Here is a 14,226-nt window from a genome sequence, read left to right as displayed (position 1 = left end):
GGTGGAAGATGTCGTGATGGTTGATGGAGATGTAGACACTCTGATGATTGGCACAGGCAACACAGGAGTGCCTGTAACGGAACAATCTATTAAAATAATATGGGTTCATAGATCGTTAGTCAGGCAAGATATGCTAGATATATTTTCTGATGAGTCGATCTTAAAATGCACTTTATCTGTAATTATTATTAATCAGCAAGGTAATGAAGAATCTGGGGCAGGGACTGGACCATTACGGGAAATATTTTCCCTCTTTTGGAAAGATTGTTATGAATCTCATACGCTAGGTGAAATTGAAAGAGTCCCATATATCCGTCATGACTTCAACAGAAACAAGTTTGAAGCAGTTGCTAGAATCATAGTTAAGGGATATAAAGATTGTCAATATTTCCCTGTGAAGATTAGTAAGTCCTTTTTAGTTGCTTGTCTTTTTGGAGAAGAGAGTGTGACTGATGTGATGTTAATGAGTTCATTTCAGAATTATGTATCAAGGTCTGAGGCTAATGTTATAGGTAAATGTTTAAGCCAGAGTATTCAGCCCGATGATGATGAGCTACTTGAATTTCTTTCCACATTTGACTGTAAGAGACGAGTCACAAACGACAATATCAGAGAAGTGGTTACAGAGATCGCTCACAAAGAGATTATCATGAAACCGCAATATGCAGCAGATTGCTGGAAGGAAATAGTTTCCTCTTTGAAGATTTATTTCATGGATGTATCTTCCTTTTGGCGTTGTAGGATTCAATCATACCTACAAATTCAAAGGTAGTTTCACTTTTCACAGCTGCCCCAGTAACAGCAGCTGAATCAGAGACTTTGGGTCACTTAAAGAGGTTTGTTAGAGGTTTAGATGAAGCAAAACTAGCCACTTTCCTGAGATACACTACAGCTTCTGATGTTTTGGTAACAGATATCATAACAATCTCATTTACAAATCAAGAGGGGTTACAACGTCGGCCAGTTGCCCACACATGTAGTTTTACTCTGGAAATGCCCAGTACTTATAGCAGCTTCTGTGAACTGCGACAAGAGTTCATGGAAATATTGAACTCACATGTGTGGGAGATAGTTATTGTCTGAGTTGTTGGTAATGGAACCTTTACTATTGTTGTATCAATTTCGTATTTATTGAAGTTTACAATATCAACATTTTGAGGTTGTTGTTAGATCGAGCTGTATTATAAAATTAGCTTTTACACTGTTGATGTTTCTTTACAGTCAAATCGCCTCAAGTGTACTCCAAGAGCCGATTATTGAGTTCACTGTTTTCACAATCATTTCATTATTCGTTGTTAGTGAATTATTTGAACAAGTAATCCACTTTATTCAAATTTCAAGCTCTGAATGAATTGTAATTTTATCACAGCTCAAAATAACAATAGGGTATTCTTTATTTCGAGTTTTGGATTATTAATTTAAAACAATTCATTGTTGATCCCAAATTATTTGAAGTTGAGTATCACATGGCAATTTCAGTTAACTTATGAGAAGCTACAGTGTAGTCGTTATAGTTTTGCTGATTGAAAAAATGTTAATCAAAGTAAATGTATATGTTAATAAAAATATGAAAGTTCAACAGCATATTTTGCCTGGCCATCTTTAGATCGAGATAAAAAAAAAGAACAGTGGCTGAGACAAGGTGAGAGAGACTCCCTACTACATACTCTCCCCAAGAGCCCTACATGTAACTTAAAGCCTGCAATTGACCTGAGCATGTCCCTCTTTGTTGACTTAATAAATGTCTTGCTCCAAGTAGCCAGATTTATATGAGATGGGGGCTTAATGGAGGATTTATTGTATATACTGAGTGATACAATTCAGTGATTACAAATCTCATTCAATGCATTTCTAATTGAAACATATAGTTGTATACCATCTTCGTATGAACTTGCCAGTTAGTCAATTCTATTCTGTAATTCAAGAAGCTGATTATCACTTAGGTTGAATCCTGTTTCTGGTACTTCTACCCTTGAACTGTCCATGCTCTCATCACCAACAGGACCATCCCAGTCTATTCCATACTGATCAATGCTCTGAACATCATCCTCTTGGGGAACTTAGCCATGATTTCTATTGATTCCTTGAACCCATAACTGCAAAGGACTTCTATTGTGCTCGGTCCGCAAAGGGTGCCTTATCCATCCTTCTTTCCAACATTTCAGCGAAGCATTTATTTTTGGAAGAAAAGCTAAGTGTAGACTCCAAATGTCTAACTCGTCATCAGGATCTAATGTTTGGCATTCCTCCAATCTAGTAAAGAGGTTGTAATAATAAGAAAGCACCCCATTGTATACATCAACCCACAATCGTTCAATCCTTTGATTGTGAATGCTTCTTCCTGTAATAGCAGAGCCTCTGTCTGGTCCATGAAGTGGATGAGTAAGCATGTACTTGACAGTGCAAACATTTTCTCCCCCCTTGTCAGTTCTTATTCGTGATGGTAGGGCCATTATTGGCCAATACGTTTATGTGCTCTATGGAAGAAAAACTGGAAGAGAAAAACGAGCTCCCCTCTTTCTATCTGTATGTAGAAACGTTTGTTCCCACTGGACTTTGAATCTAGTCAGTAGTCATAGTCTTCATGGACAATGATCAATTGAAGCTTGTTTGATTTCTTTATTGTGTTTTTCATGTTATTTCGTTCAATGTTATTCTAGAGAGAAACCTACTAGTGGGAAAGAGATATGTTTGCTATAACTATGGGAAGATTCAAAAGGAATACCATCGTGGCGTCCACAACTTCTAACCGCTAATTAAACGATTGTTGTGAATCACAGACATCGTGCTTTTATATTTTTTGAAACACCACATATTCCATAATACAAAATCATGTGTGACATGAAACTTAGGCATTTGTGGGAAGGTAAAAATTGAAACAGGAGACTCGACGATTATAGTGATAGCTTTACGGGAGAAAGTGTTTGAAGTTGCGATGTGGTGAATGTCGATGAAAAACCATAAAAATAGGATTTGATGATTGAGAATAGAGTGCACCCACAAGTTTGGTACAATTGTATTGTTCGATGCACATAAATTGAACTTTTTGGGAAAAAAACCTGGCAAAATATGGCAAAATGTGTCTGCAATATTGCTTACGATTTTTCTCACACTCAACGATTTTGAATCTACAGTGTTATTTTTACACTACAGTACTCCGTGTAGACTTTTTATAAATTATGCAATAGTTCCATGTTTTGCTGCATAAAAGTTGCCTGTCCTTTCAGCAACCCTAAGAATTTACTTTTTAAGGATGACCGCATAAATTCTTTTCTCCTTTTCTTGTAGATATCAGATGCACCTGACAGGGAGCTAACAGCAACTGCATTTGAATAAGAGTTTGTGCAACTGATGTGTGAGGCTGGGGACACCAGAGTTGTTACTGTAAGTCATCCTAAGTATGTAATATTTACATTAATGTAAATCAGAACAAAAGAGAATTTGTTCCTCAAATAATTTTCACGTATTCTTACCACCTTTGGCTATCGGCAGATCTAAACATACATCCCAGTACTAGTTCGAGTGTTTATCATACTTTGTTGGATTTTGGAGTATCTTCCAACTTACCATGAATTTCCTTCACATTTGCTGCCCAGCAATAAGCTAGATGTACTGCAGTCGCTAAATGGTTCATGATATTCTTGTAAAAAGAAAGTGTACCCTTTATCAGTTCACAAAAGGTCTCTCCACCCTAGGCATTTAGGTAAAGATGGAACATAATCCAGGATTATTTGAAGAGTTGTTTGTACATCAGGGTGGACTTACCAATGATTTTGTAATCAGTTGCCTGCATTTTCAAGATTCATCTGACGAAGATGAAAGTGATAACCATGTATACCAAATGCTAAAGACTTTCATAACAACTCTTGTCTGTAGATGATTTGAAGAAGCCTCTTAAATTTGTCACAGGCACATCTGAAGTTTTAGTGTCCACTTTGCCGCATCGCATATCAGTATCGTGTTATAGTGGTTACAGTATTTTCTCATCAACGTTTCTTCTCGAGCTTAAGCTTCCAAAGCATTTCCAAAATTATGTGGCTTTTGACTTAGCTATGAGAACTGTTATCGATGGTTCACCATTTACAAAAGCCTGAGCAACGATTTTGTGCTAAATTGCCTCTATTTTCAGTATTAGTTTATTTGATTCGCCGACAGGCAGGGACACCGCAACAGCTTGCGCCAATTACTGCGGGCCCAGTAAACCCACCCATCCCACCCTAGGGGAGGACAGTCTACATGTAATACAGCAGAGTAAGGTACATGTAATCCCTTAAGTATGATATTTTGTGAGAATTGTCTCCTGAATAAATATGCATTAATAAAGTTCAAAAACGTATGGTAATTAAATGTATTACATAGTCCAGTAACATGCCTTTGTTTTTTCTTCCTTTTATAGATGAACTAGATTTTGGCCCTGCTGACAAAGTAAGCAGCTACAAAGCAAGTTTGAGCCTGGATGATATCACCACAAAAAGTGCTGCTATTGTAGTTCTAACTTTTCTTGGAGTTAATTCAATTCAAGATGTTACAGTTGTAAAGCATCTTTATCCTCTAGCCAAGAAATTAAATGTCAAATATCGTTCAGTGGGAAAATATCAATTATATGTAAAAATAGCAAAAGCACTTATCAGTCAAGGCTACATTGAGGTCAGAAGTCCTGTGGAAGGTGTTGAGGTTAACTTCTTGAATCTTAAGAGAGATATTGAGTGCAAAAAGAAAGATCAATTATCCAGACCTAGAGGAGTATGATGATAATGGAGACACAGATTCAATAGCCACTGACTCTTCTTTTTCAACCTATTCTGATCGTTTTGAAGTCGGCCCTTATACTTAAATACCTTGTTCCAGTTAAATTGACAAATGACTTGTTGTCAAAATCCAATGTTGTGTTAAAAGCAAGGAAGATAGCCCAGTTATCTTGCTGAAGGGGAAGTAATATTGTACTTGGTTTAAATCAGTTGGTAAGAGAAATCCTCCTTAAAGGGCTTAAAATTTGAAGCTTATAGACTTGGAAGATGTGTTTTTTTTAATTACATTTTGTTTAAATGTGTGTATTTTTACGTGCAATGCATGTTATTAGTTACCAACATAATTATTTCCAAAATGTTGGAATTGTTTATTTTAATGTATAAGTGCCACACTGCTATACATATGCATGTAACTCACTTTTATCACTGATTTTAAAAAAATGGTTTCCACAGATATCAAGGATATTATTTTCTCAATGTTGGAAACTAAACCTTGCTTCCCATCTTATTAACTAGTAATTTTCCATTGTTGGTACATAATAAAAAATTACTTTTACCAATGTTGGCATATTATTTTGTTTCTGTTCCAAAGTTGGATCCCTCTATGCCAATATTGGCATATAATTTTTGTTTTACCAACAATGCATTGCTCCACACCAATATTAGTAAGTTATTTTCTGTTTACCAATGTTGGATTCCTCCATTCCATTATTGGAAAATTATTTTCCTTTTACCAACATTGGTTTCATCTATACCAATATTGGCATATTTTTCTACCAATGTTGGTTTCCTCTTTACCAATATTGGTATAATTGTCATCTTGTTTAACCATGTTGGATCCCTCTTTACCAATATTGGCATCTTATTTTTGTTTTGCCAATGTTGGGATATATAACACCTCTACCAACATTGGTATGTCATTTACTTATTCCAAAGATAAACCAAACATATACCAACAAAAAAAACACAGTATTTCCCAACATTGGAATCTTAAATTTTTTCCTGTGTAGTAATCTGTTGGTGTGTGTTGGTTTCCTGTAAACTGTCGTCTGTAGTGAATTGTCATCGTGGCTTACCAGACAGTCTAGAATAGGAAGTTTGCCATTCTCTTCAACATCTCTGGTAAACTGTATGTCAGTGTTTTGTCCGTTAAAGTGGTGGTGGAATGTATCGATTTTGTGTGTCATATGGCAGTAGATGTGTTGTCAACGTAGCATAACCAAAGTGGTATAGTTAGTGGGCAAGTCGAAGGGCCCTTTTGACTTGCCCACAAACGATACCGCTTTAGTCACACATGTTGACAACACATTCACCGCTGTATGACACAATGAAATTGGCGCATTCCACCACCACCTTAACGGACAAGACACTGACATACAATTTACCAAGAGAAGTCCAAGAAAATGGCAAACTTCCTCTTCTAGACTGTCTGGTAAGCCATGAAGACAACTATCTACGGATGACAGTTTACAGGAAACCAACACACCAACAGATTACTAGAAGAGTCATCCTACAACCCTACATCACACAAAGCCACAATTATCAGAACTCTAATACAACATGTGCAACTTGTATGCAACACGACAGACAGCTTATCCGACAAGAACAATTACCTTTACCGTGTTTTTCCAAAGAACAACTACAAGGAAGACCGTCCTCCAACGAAACACTCACAAACCTACTACTACTACCGAAGCAAATGACATCACAACTCCTAGGACTACAACAACCATACTGTAAATAAAAGGCATGTCTGAGAACATCTTGCGCATCTTACAACCCTTCGTATCTATGTCGCCCACAAACCCATCACCACGCTCTGTCAGTTACTAACCAAGGTTAAAGACAAGGGCAAACTGAGGAACAGGCAGGGGCAATCTATAAGACCAATTGCTCTGACTGTCAAGCCTCCTACATTGGAGAGACTGGCAGAAACCTTCCAACAAGAGTGTCTGAACACAGACGGGTGACAAAGGAAGGTAATGGCAACAATCACATTGCTGAACATCATCGACTTATGAACCACAATAATGAATGGGACTCTGCACAGTGCCTAACCTACAGCACTAACTACTTTCAACAACTGACAAGCTGGTTTACCAACTTAGAACAGACTCCCCAAAACAGGTGTCAACTACTACCAGCTCCATACAAACGACTCATTCATGACATTAGCATTACAAATGAACCAAACAGGACAACTAACTTTACTGACGGATCAAAACAGACCAATCACGACCGACTTGCACCACTTGAGTCTTACAGACTGACAACTATTCACTTGACTCTGATGATGACTTCTGCAGAGGTTGTCGAAACATCAGTCACTACCATCGACAACAGTCCTTCTCAGGACTACACTCACCCAGACAATCACGCGATAGTTTCACAGAAATATGGTGATATGATCATCTAAAGACTTGTATACTACCCTCTCAAGTAGTTTCCCTGGAGCACTTAGGCAAAGATATTGGTCGAAAATTGTTAGGGTCCAGTCTATTCCCTTTTTTAAATATAAGTATAACTGAAGATTCTTTCCACTGCTGGGGGAACTTACAACAATCCTTGCTATTTTTAAAGACCTCAAACAAGCCTTGGTTAAGAGATCCCTGTGCCAGTTTAAGATCTTTAGGTGAGATTTGATCTGGTCCAAGTAATGTAATCTAATGCCATGATAGTCCAAATACAAACAAGTTTAAACTAAAATTGAGGAATTAAATAAATATTTGCTGAATGGACATTCTATAACTTTTTAATGGTATTTCTGTGATTTTTATATATTTTTTCATGAAGTTGCATTTATATTAATGTACTTTTTTTATTTTTTATTGCTATATTTCTAATAGTTTCTTCTTTATTTAGGAGATCCTTAACATAGGTTAACCTCTGGGCTTCCTTTTTCTTAATAACAGTTCTTACTTTAATAGCGTTTATTTAATCACTTTCACCAGAGTGTGGTGAGGGTCGCACAACAGAGCGAGGCTCCAAATTAAGTGCGCCCTATATCCCACCCATCCCACCCCAGGGGAGGACATCCATCACACAGTAATCTCGTGTGTGGGAAATTAACGTCTCCTACCCCAACCCTGCAGGAGACGGGACCTCCATTTATTCGTCCCTATCCGAGAAGACTAGAATATCTAACCATTTCTTGATGTTATAGAAAGGTAGCAAATTCTTCTCAATTATTTTAAGACCCTGAGTGTTGGTCCGGCCGGGGCTCGAACCCTCGACCTCCCGCACAACAGTCCAGCGCTCTATCCATTGAGCTAACCGGGAGGCGGTTAGATCCAACTTTTGAAATAAAGGCAGCAATGACACCAAATGATAGCAAGCTCACAACTTTCAAAGGAAACAGAGAAATTGTTACCCAAGATGACACCATTGACACTACTGCATGTCAGTTCACAAGTAGTCCTCTACACTGACGATACTACCCTTACAGCATCTGCTCACTTTAATAATTTACCTGAATTTAAACTTTCTCTTAATACATACCTCTGCAAATGAAATACATCACTGGGCCAACTCAAATAAACTCCCAATCAACAAGTCAACGTCCAAAATCTTAATCACTGGAAAGCCCCTGGCACTTTCCAGTGATGAGCTTGTTGTCACAGTTGAGAACAATACGCTCGTAAATGTAAAAAGCGCAACACGTTTAGGTTTAACAATTGATAGTTCATTCTCATTTGATGGTCATGTTGAAAATCTTTGCAATAAGCTTGCCTCACACATAGGTGTTTTGAGTAAAATCATAGCCTTTCTGTCACTTAGACAGCGATTGTTGTTCTTTAATGCCATTATTCGCCCAGTAATGAGCTATGCTGACCTCGCATAAATAGCTCTCTTCCAAACTCAATGAACATTTCACAATTTACAATACACAACATGACAGAAGCACAGGGTATATTGCTAGCTATATAATTCTATCTGTCCTGATTTCTCTCAATTGTGGCCACAGTTATAGCATCACACGTTTCTAGCTGCATGACCTTTGGGAAGTGAAAGTTTGGCCTCGTTAGGCAGAAAAGCTTTTGTGGTAATTAGCCCAAGTCATGCACCTATTTCGGCAAAATTGGTTAAAAAACATTACGGATGGTGGATTTCTTGAACTGGCTGACTTATTGTCTGCAAGCAGTCGATCAAGAGCCCCACACATTTCTAGAAGGCAAGCTTCTGGTCTCAAAAAAGTGGCCGCTGGTCAAAGATGGAGACATCGATCCTTACCTGGACAGAGGCCTTTACCATCTTTCAAATGGTGATGTGTACATCCCATCCCCACCACTGGCCACTGACTTAACGAAATACAAGTTGCTGATTATCCAACCAGCTCAAGAATCACCCGGTCAGGCCTGGCTCAGGACATTCAGTATAGGCATTACATGACTATACCTTTGTCTGTACTTTCCAATGTCAGTGTTATTCCTAATTCATGCACTGTCATCTTCACCAGTTTATGTATGCCTATCTTCAAAATCCATCATCGCCATTTCTCCACTCATTTCCAGCCAGCTCAGTGAACATAAGCCCAGTTTGCAGTCCTCTGGTAATCCAACCTACACCTGTCCACTCTTCCATACTAATGCACAAGAGAGCTGTTTCCCTTAGTCTGTTGAATGTCATTCAGGCAACACAAACTTCATTACCCAGCACCAAACAGCCTACCATGAAGGACAAAGCTGAAAAGATCCAAGGAACCTTTGGAAAAATTCTCAACCGCATAGACACACTAACTGTTGTTCACTGCAGCACCAGGGAGACTCATGGACCAGATACAGTTCAGGCAATAGTAACTGCCCAACTTATTGCTAATACAGCCTTTACTGCAATTGTGGCATGTACATCTTCTCCAGCAGAGAAGGATCAAGCACTTGATCTAACACTGTGCAGACTACATCCCTTTAGCACTGATGACGGCCACAACATCTGTGGAGTCGGTAACAAGAAGCTGCAAACTCCAGAAAAAAATTACGATGAGCAAACTTGTCTTCCAGTATTTTCTAGCCCCATTGATGCAAAACAATAACATGAAATTTTGCAAAGCTAATCCAGAAAAACAGATTCAGTGCTCAGTGCTGCATTGAGATTTCCTGTCGTATTATTAAGTCATTTTGCAAAAATTATAAAAACACTTTCTTTACAGAAAAGAAAACATAACTTAGCCAAAACAGGAAAGTGAGAGAAGGTGACCTTAATAAAACCACTGCATTAAGGATATTGAAAAGTCTGAACAAACATTGGGAATCACATATGTAGGTTTAAGTAGAGTTAAATGGTGGTCCTCACTTGTAGTAGAGCCAATGACTTTTGATAGACTTAAAAGTATAAAAAAATCAAATACTTTGAAATGCAGACAACAGTTGGAACAAAGATTGAATCAACTTTTTCAAATGACAAAGAACCTTTTTAAAGAACAAAAATAACTGCATTTATGTGTCCTCAAACGTAATAACAATTAATTCTCTCTAAATAATTCCCTTTCAGGTGACCCACGTATGAATAATTCAAGTGGCAAGTTATATTTCATTTTTACCTTTTGCTTAATAGTCAACAAGATAAAACACTGAACAATAAAATTATTGAGAAATTAATTAACCCACACTTTTCATCAAAGAGTTTGTACATTAGCCTAAATTGGTGTGGTTGAATTCAAACATAATTAAGAAAAGTTATTACAATTAATACTGTGTCAATTTTTTCAGTGGATTGATATAGCACAATTTGTAAGAGGTTATGGTGGATTCCTACAGGAAATTCAAGTTGTGTTACACAATTTCCTGAATTTCCTGTAGGAATCCACCATAACCTCTTACAAATTGTGCTATATCAATCCACTGAAAAAATTGACACAGTATTATCTACTATTATTAACCACTATTCATTTAGACACAATAAAAAAAACTCTAAAGATGAGACAAGCAAGAACAAATGTTCTTAACTGCCCTTTCCATCTGTGAGGTAACAAGTGTAAATTCTTTAAAGTCTTAGTTCACAGATTAGTTCATTCTCTTAGTGTATTCATATTGTTTAATATTAAATTCTTATTTCTATTTCTACCATATTTTAATTTGCATCATTATTTTCATTCAAGTACCACTGGTGGGATCTGCCCTAATGTGGGGTCTATGACTCTTATACATTTCATCCCTTGGCTTCTGTTTTATTGTATGCCATAATTCGAAGTATACCAGTATTCAATGCTTTTGATCTAATCAGTAACAACTCAAATTCAATAATTTAGTCCTTTTATTTCAGAACAAGGCATGGTTGGTTATTTACTAACCTGTCGCCTTTAAAGACCAGCCCAAACATGAATCAATATTTTTCGCTAAATTCAAGTCTTCATCACCTGTTAAAATACAGAAGTTCCAACTAAAGAAAAACCATAAGACAGCAAAAAGGAAGAATTGATTCTCAACAAAAGAAAAAATTCAAGATACCCATGGAAGTGAGACAGATTTTGACCTTCAGCAAATAAACAAATAAACCATGGAAGCAACAGACAGCTCAGTAGAGGAAATTCAAGGTAGAGAAAACAATACCCTGATCACCAATTCACTGATCGTATTTTATTTTGATGGTGCTGCAGAAGCCGTGAATGTTTGCAGAAAAACTTTGAAGAAAGAAGAAGTCCTGTTTACAGATAACAATGGAATTCTCTACAACTGGTCTTGTGGAAACAGGACACAAGTAAAATGAAATCAGGGCAATATTACAAAATATCAAATGTTGCCATTAAAGAGTTTAATGGCGCAAAATATTCAACTTTAATGAAAAACAGCACAATAAATGAGGCTGGCAGATTAAGGATAGATTGAGAAGATGTTGTATTAGAAAAAAACAACGATTGAAGCTGCAATTCCCACCAGAAGGAATTAACTAAGTTTAATCTTGTTGAACCCACAACAAGTGCCACTCAAAAGGTATAGATGTAGTGACAAGAAAATCCTCAAATATTCTGAGTGTGGCCTAATGCAACTGAAGACCAAATCTAGCAGTAACATAATGGCCAGTATTCCTATACCATCACTGGGAGAGATACGGCTTCCCTAAATATATTTGCAGATCTTAGTGATGATGATATCACTGAACTGCTTCTTACTGTTGAAGTAACAGTTGTATTCAATGACAAAAATGTCAAGTTCTGTTAGCTGTATTCTATGCAAGTTGTCAGAATTATATATTTTTAAAACTAAATTCACATTAATTTTTGAATAATTTGAAACAAAATGGTTTTTGTAACCAGTGGCACCTGAAAACTGCCAAGTAGTGTTAATGTTTTCCCAACACTTGATGCAATCATTGGTTTTAAGTATTGATAAAAAGGAATTATTTTTTTCATGGGAGAAGTGGGAAATTCCACTTGTTTTACCTAAGAAGTCCTATTAGTTGTCTCTCTTTGTATGTTGTTCACTCTATATTTTTCCAATTTCAAACTAATTTTCAAACTATTTATAACCATTTTTATTCAAATACATTGTTGTTTTTACGAATGATATCTAAGGATTGCGGTGCAATCAACTATCCATGTTAGTTATTTCAAACAAAACCATCATTAATTATGTCTTTTCTTGGCTTTACTTCTTTCAAAGCAAAAAAAAATCATATGATGTTACCATAGCAATGATTCATTAATTTCAGTAATGCCCTCCTAACTTAGCTGGTTAATAATATTTTTTGCACATTTTCCCATCATTTGTTTATTTTCAAAGCCAACTCTTTCAACTGATAACATAGTCCTCAGACTTTGATATACCGTTGTTGTGATTACCATTGATAATGAGCAGAAGAGAAGTTTGTGCATTCTAATGACACATTTCACTCATCATAAGCATTAGAAAACAGGCCATCAAAATTAATGCCTATAGACCAATCAAAGTTTTTAACACTAATTACCACCCCCCTCCCCCATAAAAAAAATTCGTCTAATTAACAATTATACCGGCAATCCAGTGCTCGGACAGAATATCGTTAGAGGTGAGACAGATGCTCTTAAATCATAGTTTTGAAAACACCCCACAATTTGACCCTACTATAAGGAATAAAGGTCATGAATCACTGCGTACACTATTAATAGGCATTACCATCTTTTAGATATCCTTGTAGAACTATGACAAAATTACACGAGGTGTTAAGGTTTTTAACAATCTATGCAACATCACTCGCTAGTCGAGTCTGAGTGATTACAGCAACGAAAGCTAATAAAAGTTTATTCATTGACCAACGAAATACATGAAGTAATTGGTTTTTAACCTGGACAGAGTTTCGTTGGAAAAGAAGGTAAGACAAGCGACTAAACCACTACCACACTCGCCGCACGAATAGGAAATACTCAGGGTGCTTTGTTAGAGCTTGACTCATTTTTCGAAATGGCAGATTTTACGGCGAAAAGTTCGATAACAACAACAGTACACAATGGCCGACATTTTCAAAATAGAGATTAATTCTTTACAAAACCAAATCTCAGGACTTATTTTCTGTCCTTTGTTACTGTGTATACATCAGTGTTACTTTGTGGCAGGTTGTAACCATACTGAGGTTCATTTCAGACAAAGTTTGTGAAAACTACCTCTGTACCAACCTACAAACCAATTTAAATATCCTGAACAGTGAACAAAACGACGGACTATCAACCCCTTTTTGTTCATCTTTCTCAAAGACTGATCTCGCGAACACGTACGATAATGACAGAAAATCTAAAAATTGAGACTTTCGGAAAATTCAGTGACTTAAAATGTCGTCTTCCAATCTTTCTAATAAACGCCCAACCTCAAATAAACCATGTGCCGAAATCATCAAAATATCTTAAAAGAATGGTAGCTTGGTCTAAATAGTGCACTAGAATAACAGTAGGTTGGAAACTTTAACAACACTAACGTAACGAAAGTGGTTCGCAAACCTTTAGGAAGCATTGATCCTGAAAAGTGTGATATTTGATTTGATCAATTTGCGTCCCAAGAGTTCCAACCGCCAACATTCGATAGACTCTCTTCCTTCCAAAACTTCAGGGACTTTTAACCTACAATTAGGAAACAAATTGAAAAAAATAGAAACAGTCATTTCACAGATATTTCAAATGACTTCAAAATGGATTTCGAAAGCCACTGAGGATCATGTTTGAAGTCCAACGCAATAATCTATCACACCAATGTGTTGCGCGGCATGTTCGTGCAAGACGAGCTATGAACTGAGTAACGGAAGTTTCCTTTACAAAATCTAGCTTACCCTGACATCTAAAAGTTAAATACTACTTGTAGATACCCACTACAGCCAAGGGCAGCACCATCCGACCTACACACCGTTAGAATGTGTTCCAAATGTGTTGTCCTGACACAATCACGTGTCTCACTCGTCTCCCTCCTGTTTAGGCTGACAGAGCTGAATAATGTATGCGCATGCGCTAGGTTTTGCCGCGGAAAACGGATTTTTGAGTAGTTTGCAGGGTCGATTTCCTATTCTGTTTATTCGAGGCATC

General features: G+C 37.0%; 1 pseudogene; it reads left to right on the top strand.

Moving 5' to 3' along the window:
- Window positions 1-1,094, top strand: part of LOC148727073 (uncharacterized) — a 1,189-nt pseudogene extending 95 nt beyond the window's left edge.
- Window positions 1,095-14,226: the final 13,132 nt, after the last annotated feature.

This window comes from Stylophora pistillata, chromosome 7 (genome assembly GCF_964205215.1).
Source record: "Stylophora pistillata chromosome 7, jaStyPist1.2, whole genome shotgun sequence".
NCBI lineage: Eukaryota > Metazoa > Cnidaria > Anthozoa > Scleractinia > Pocilloporidae > Stylophora > Stylophora pistillata.
The sequence above is the reverse complement of the archived record's forward strand: the minus strand, read 5'-3'. Positions and strand labels throughout refer to the sequence as shown.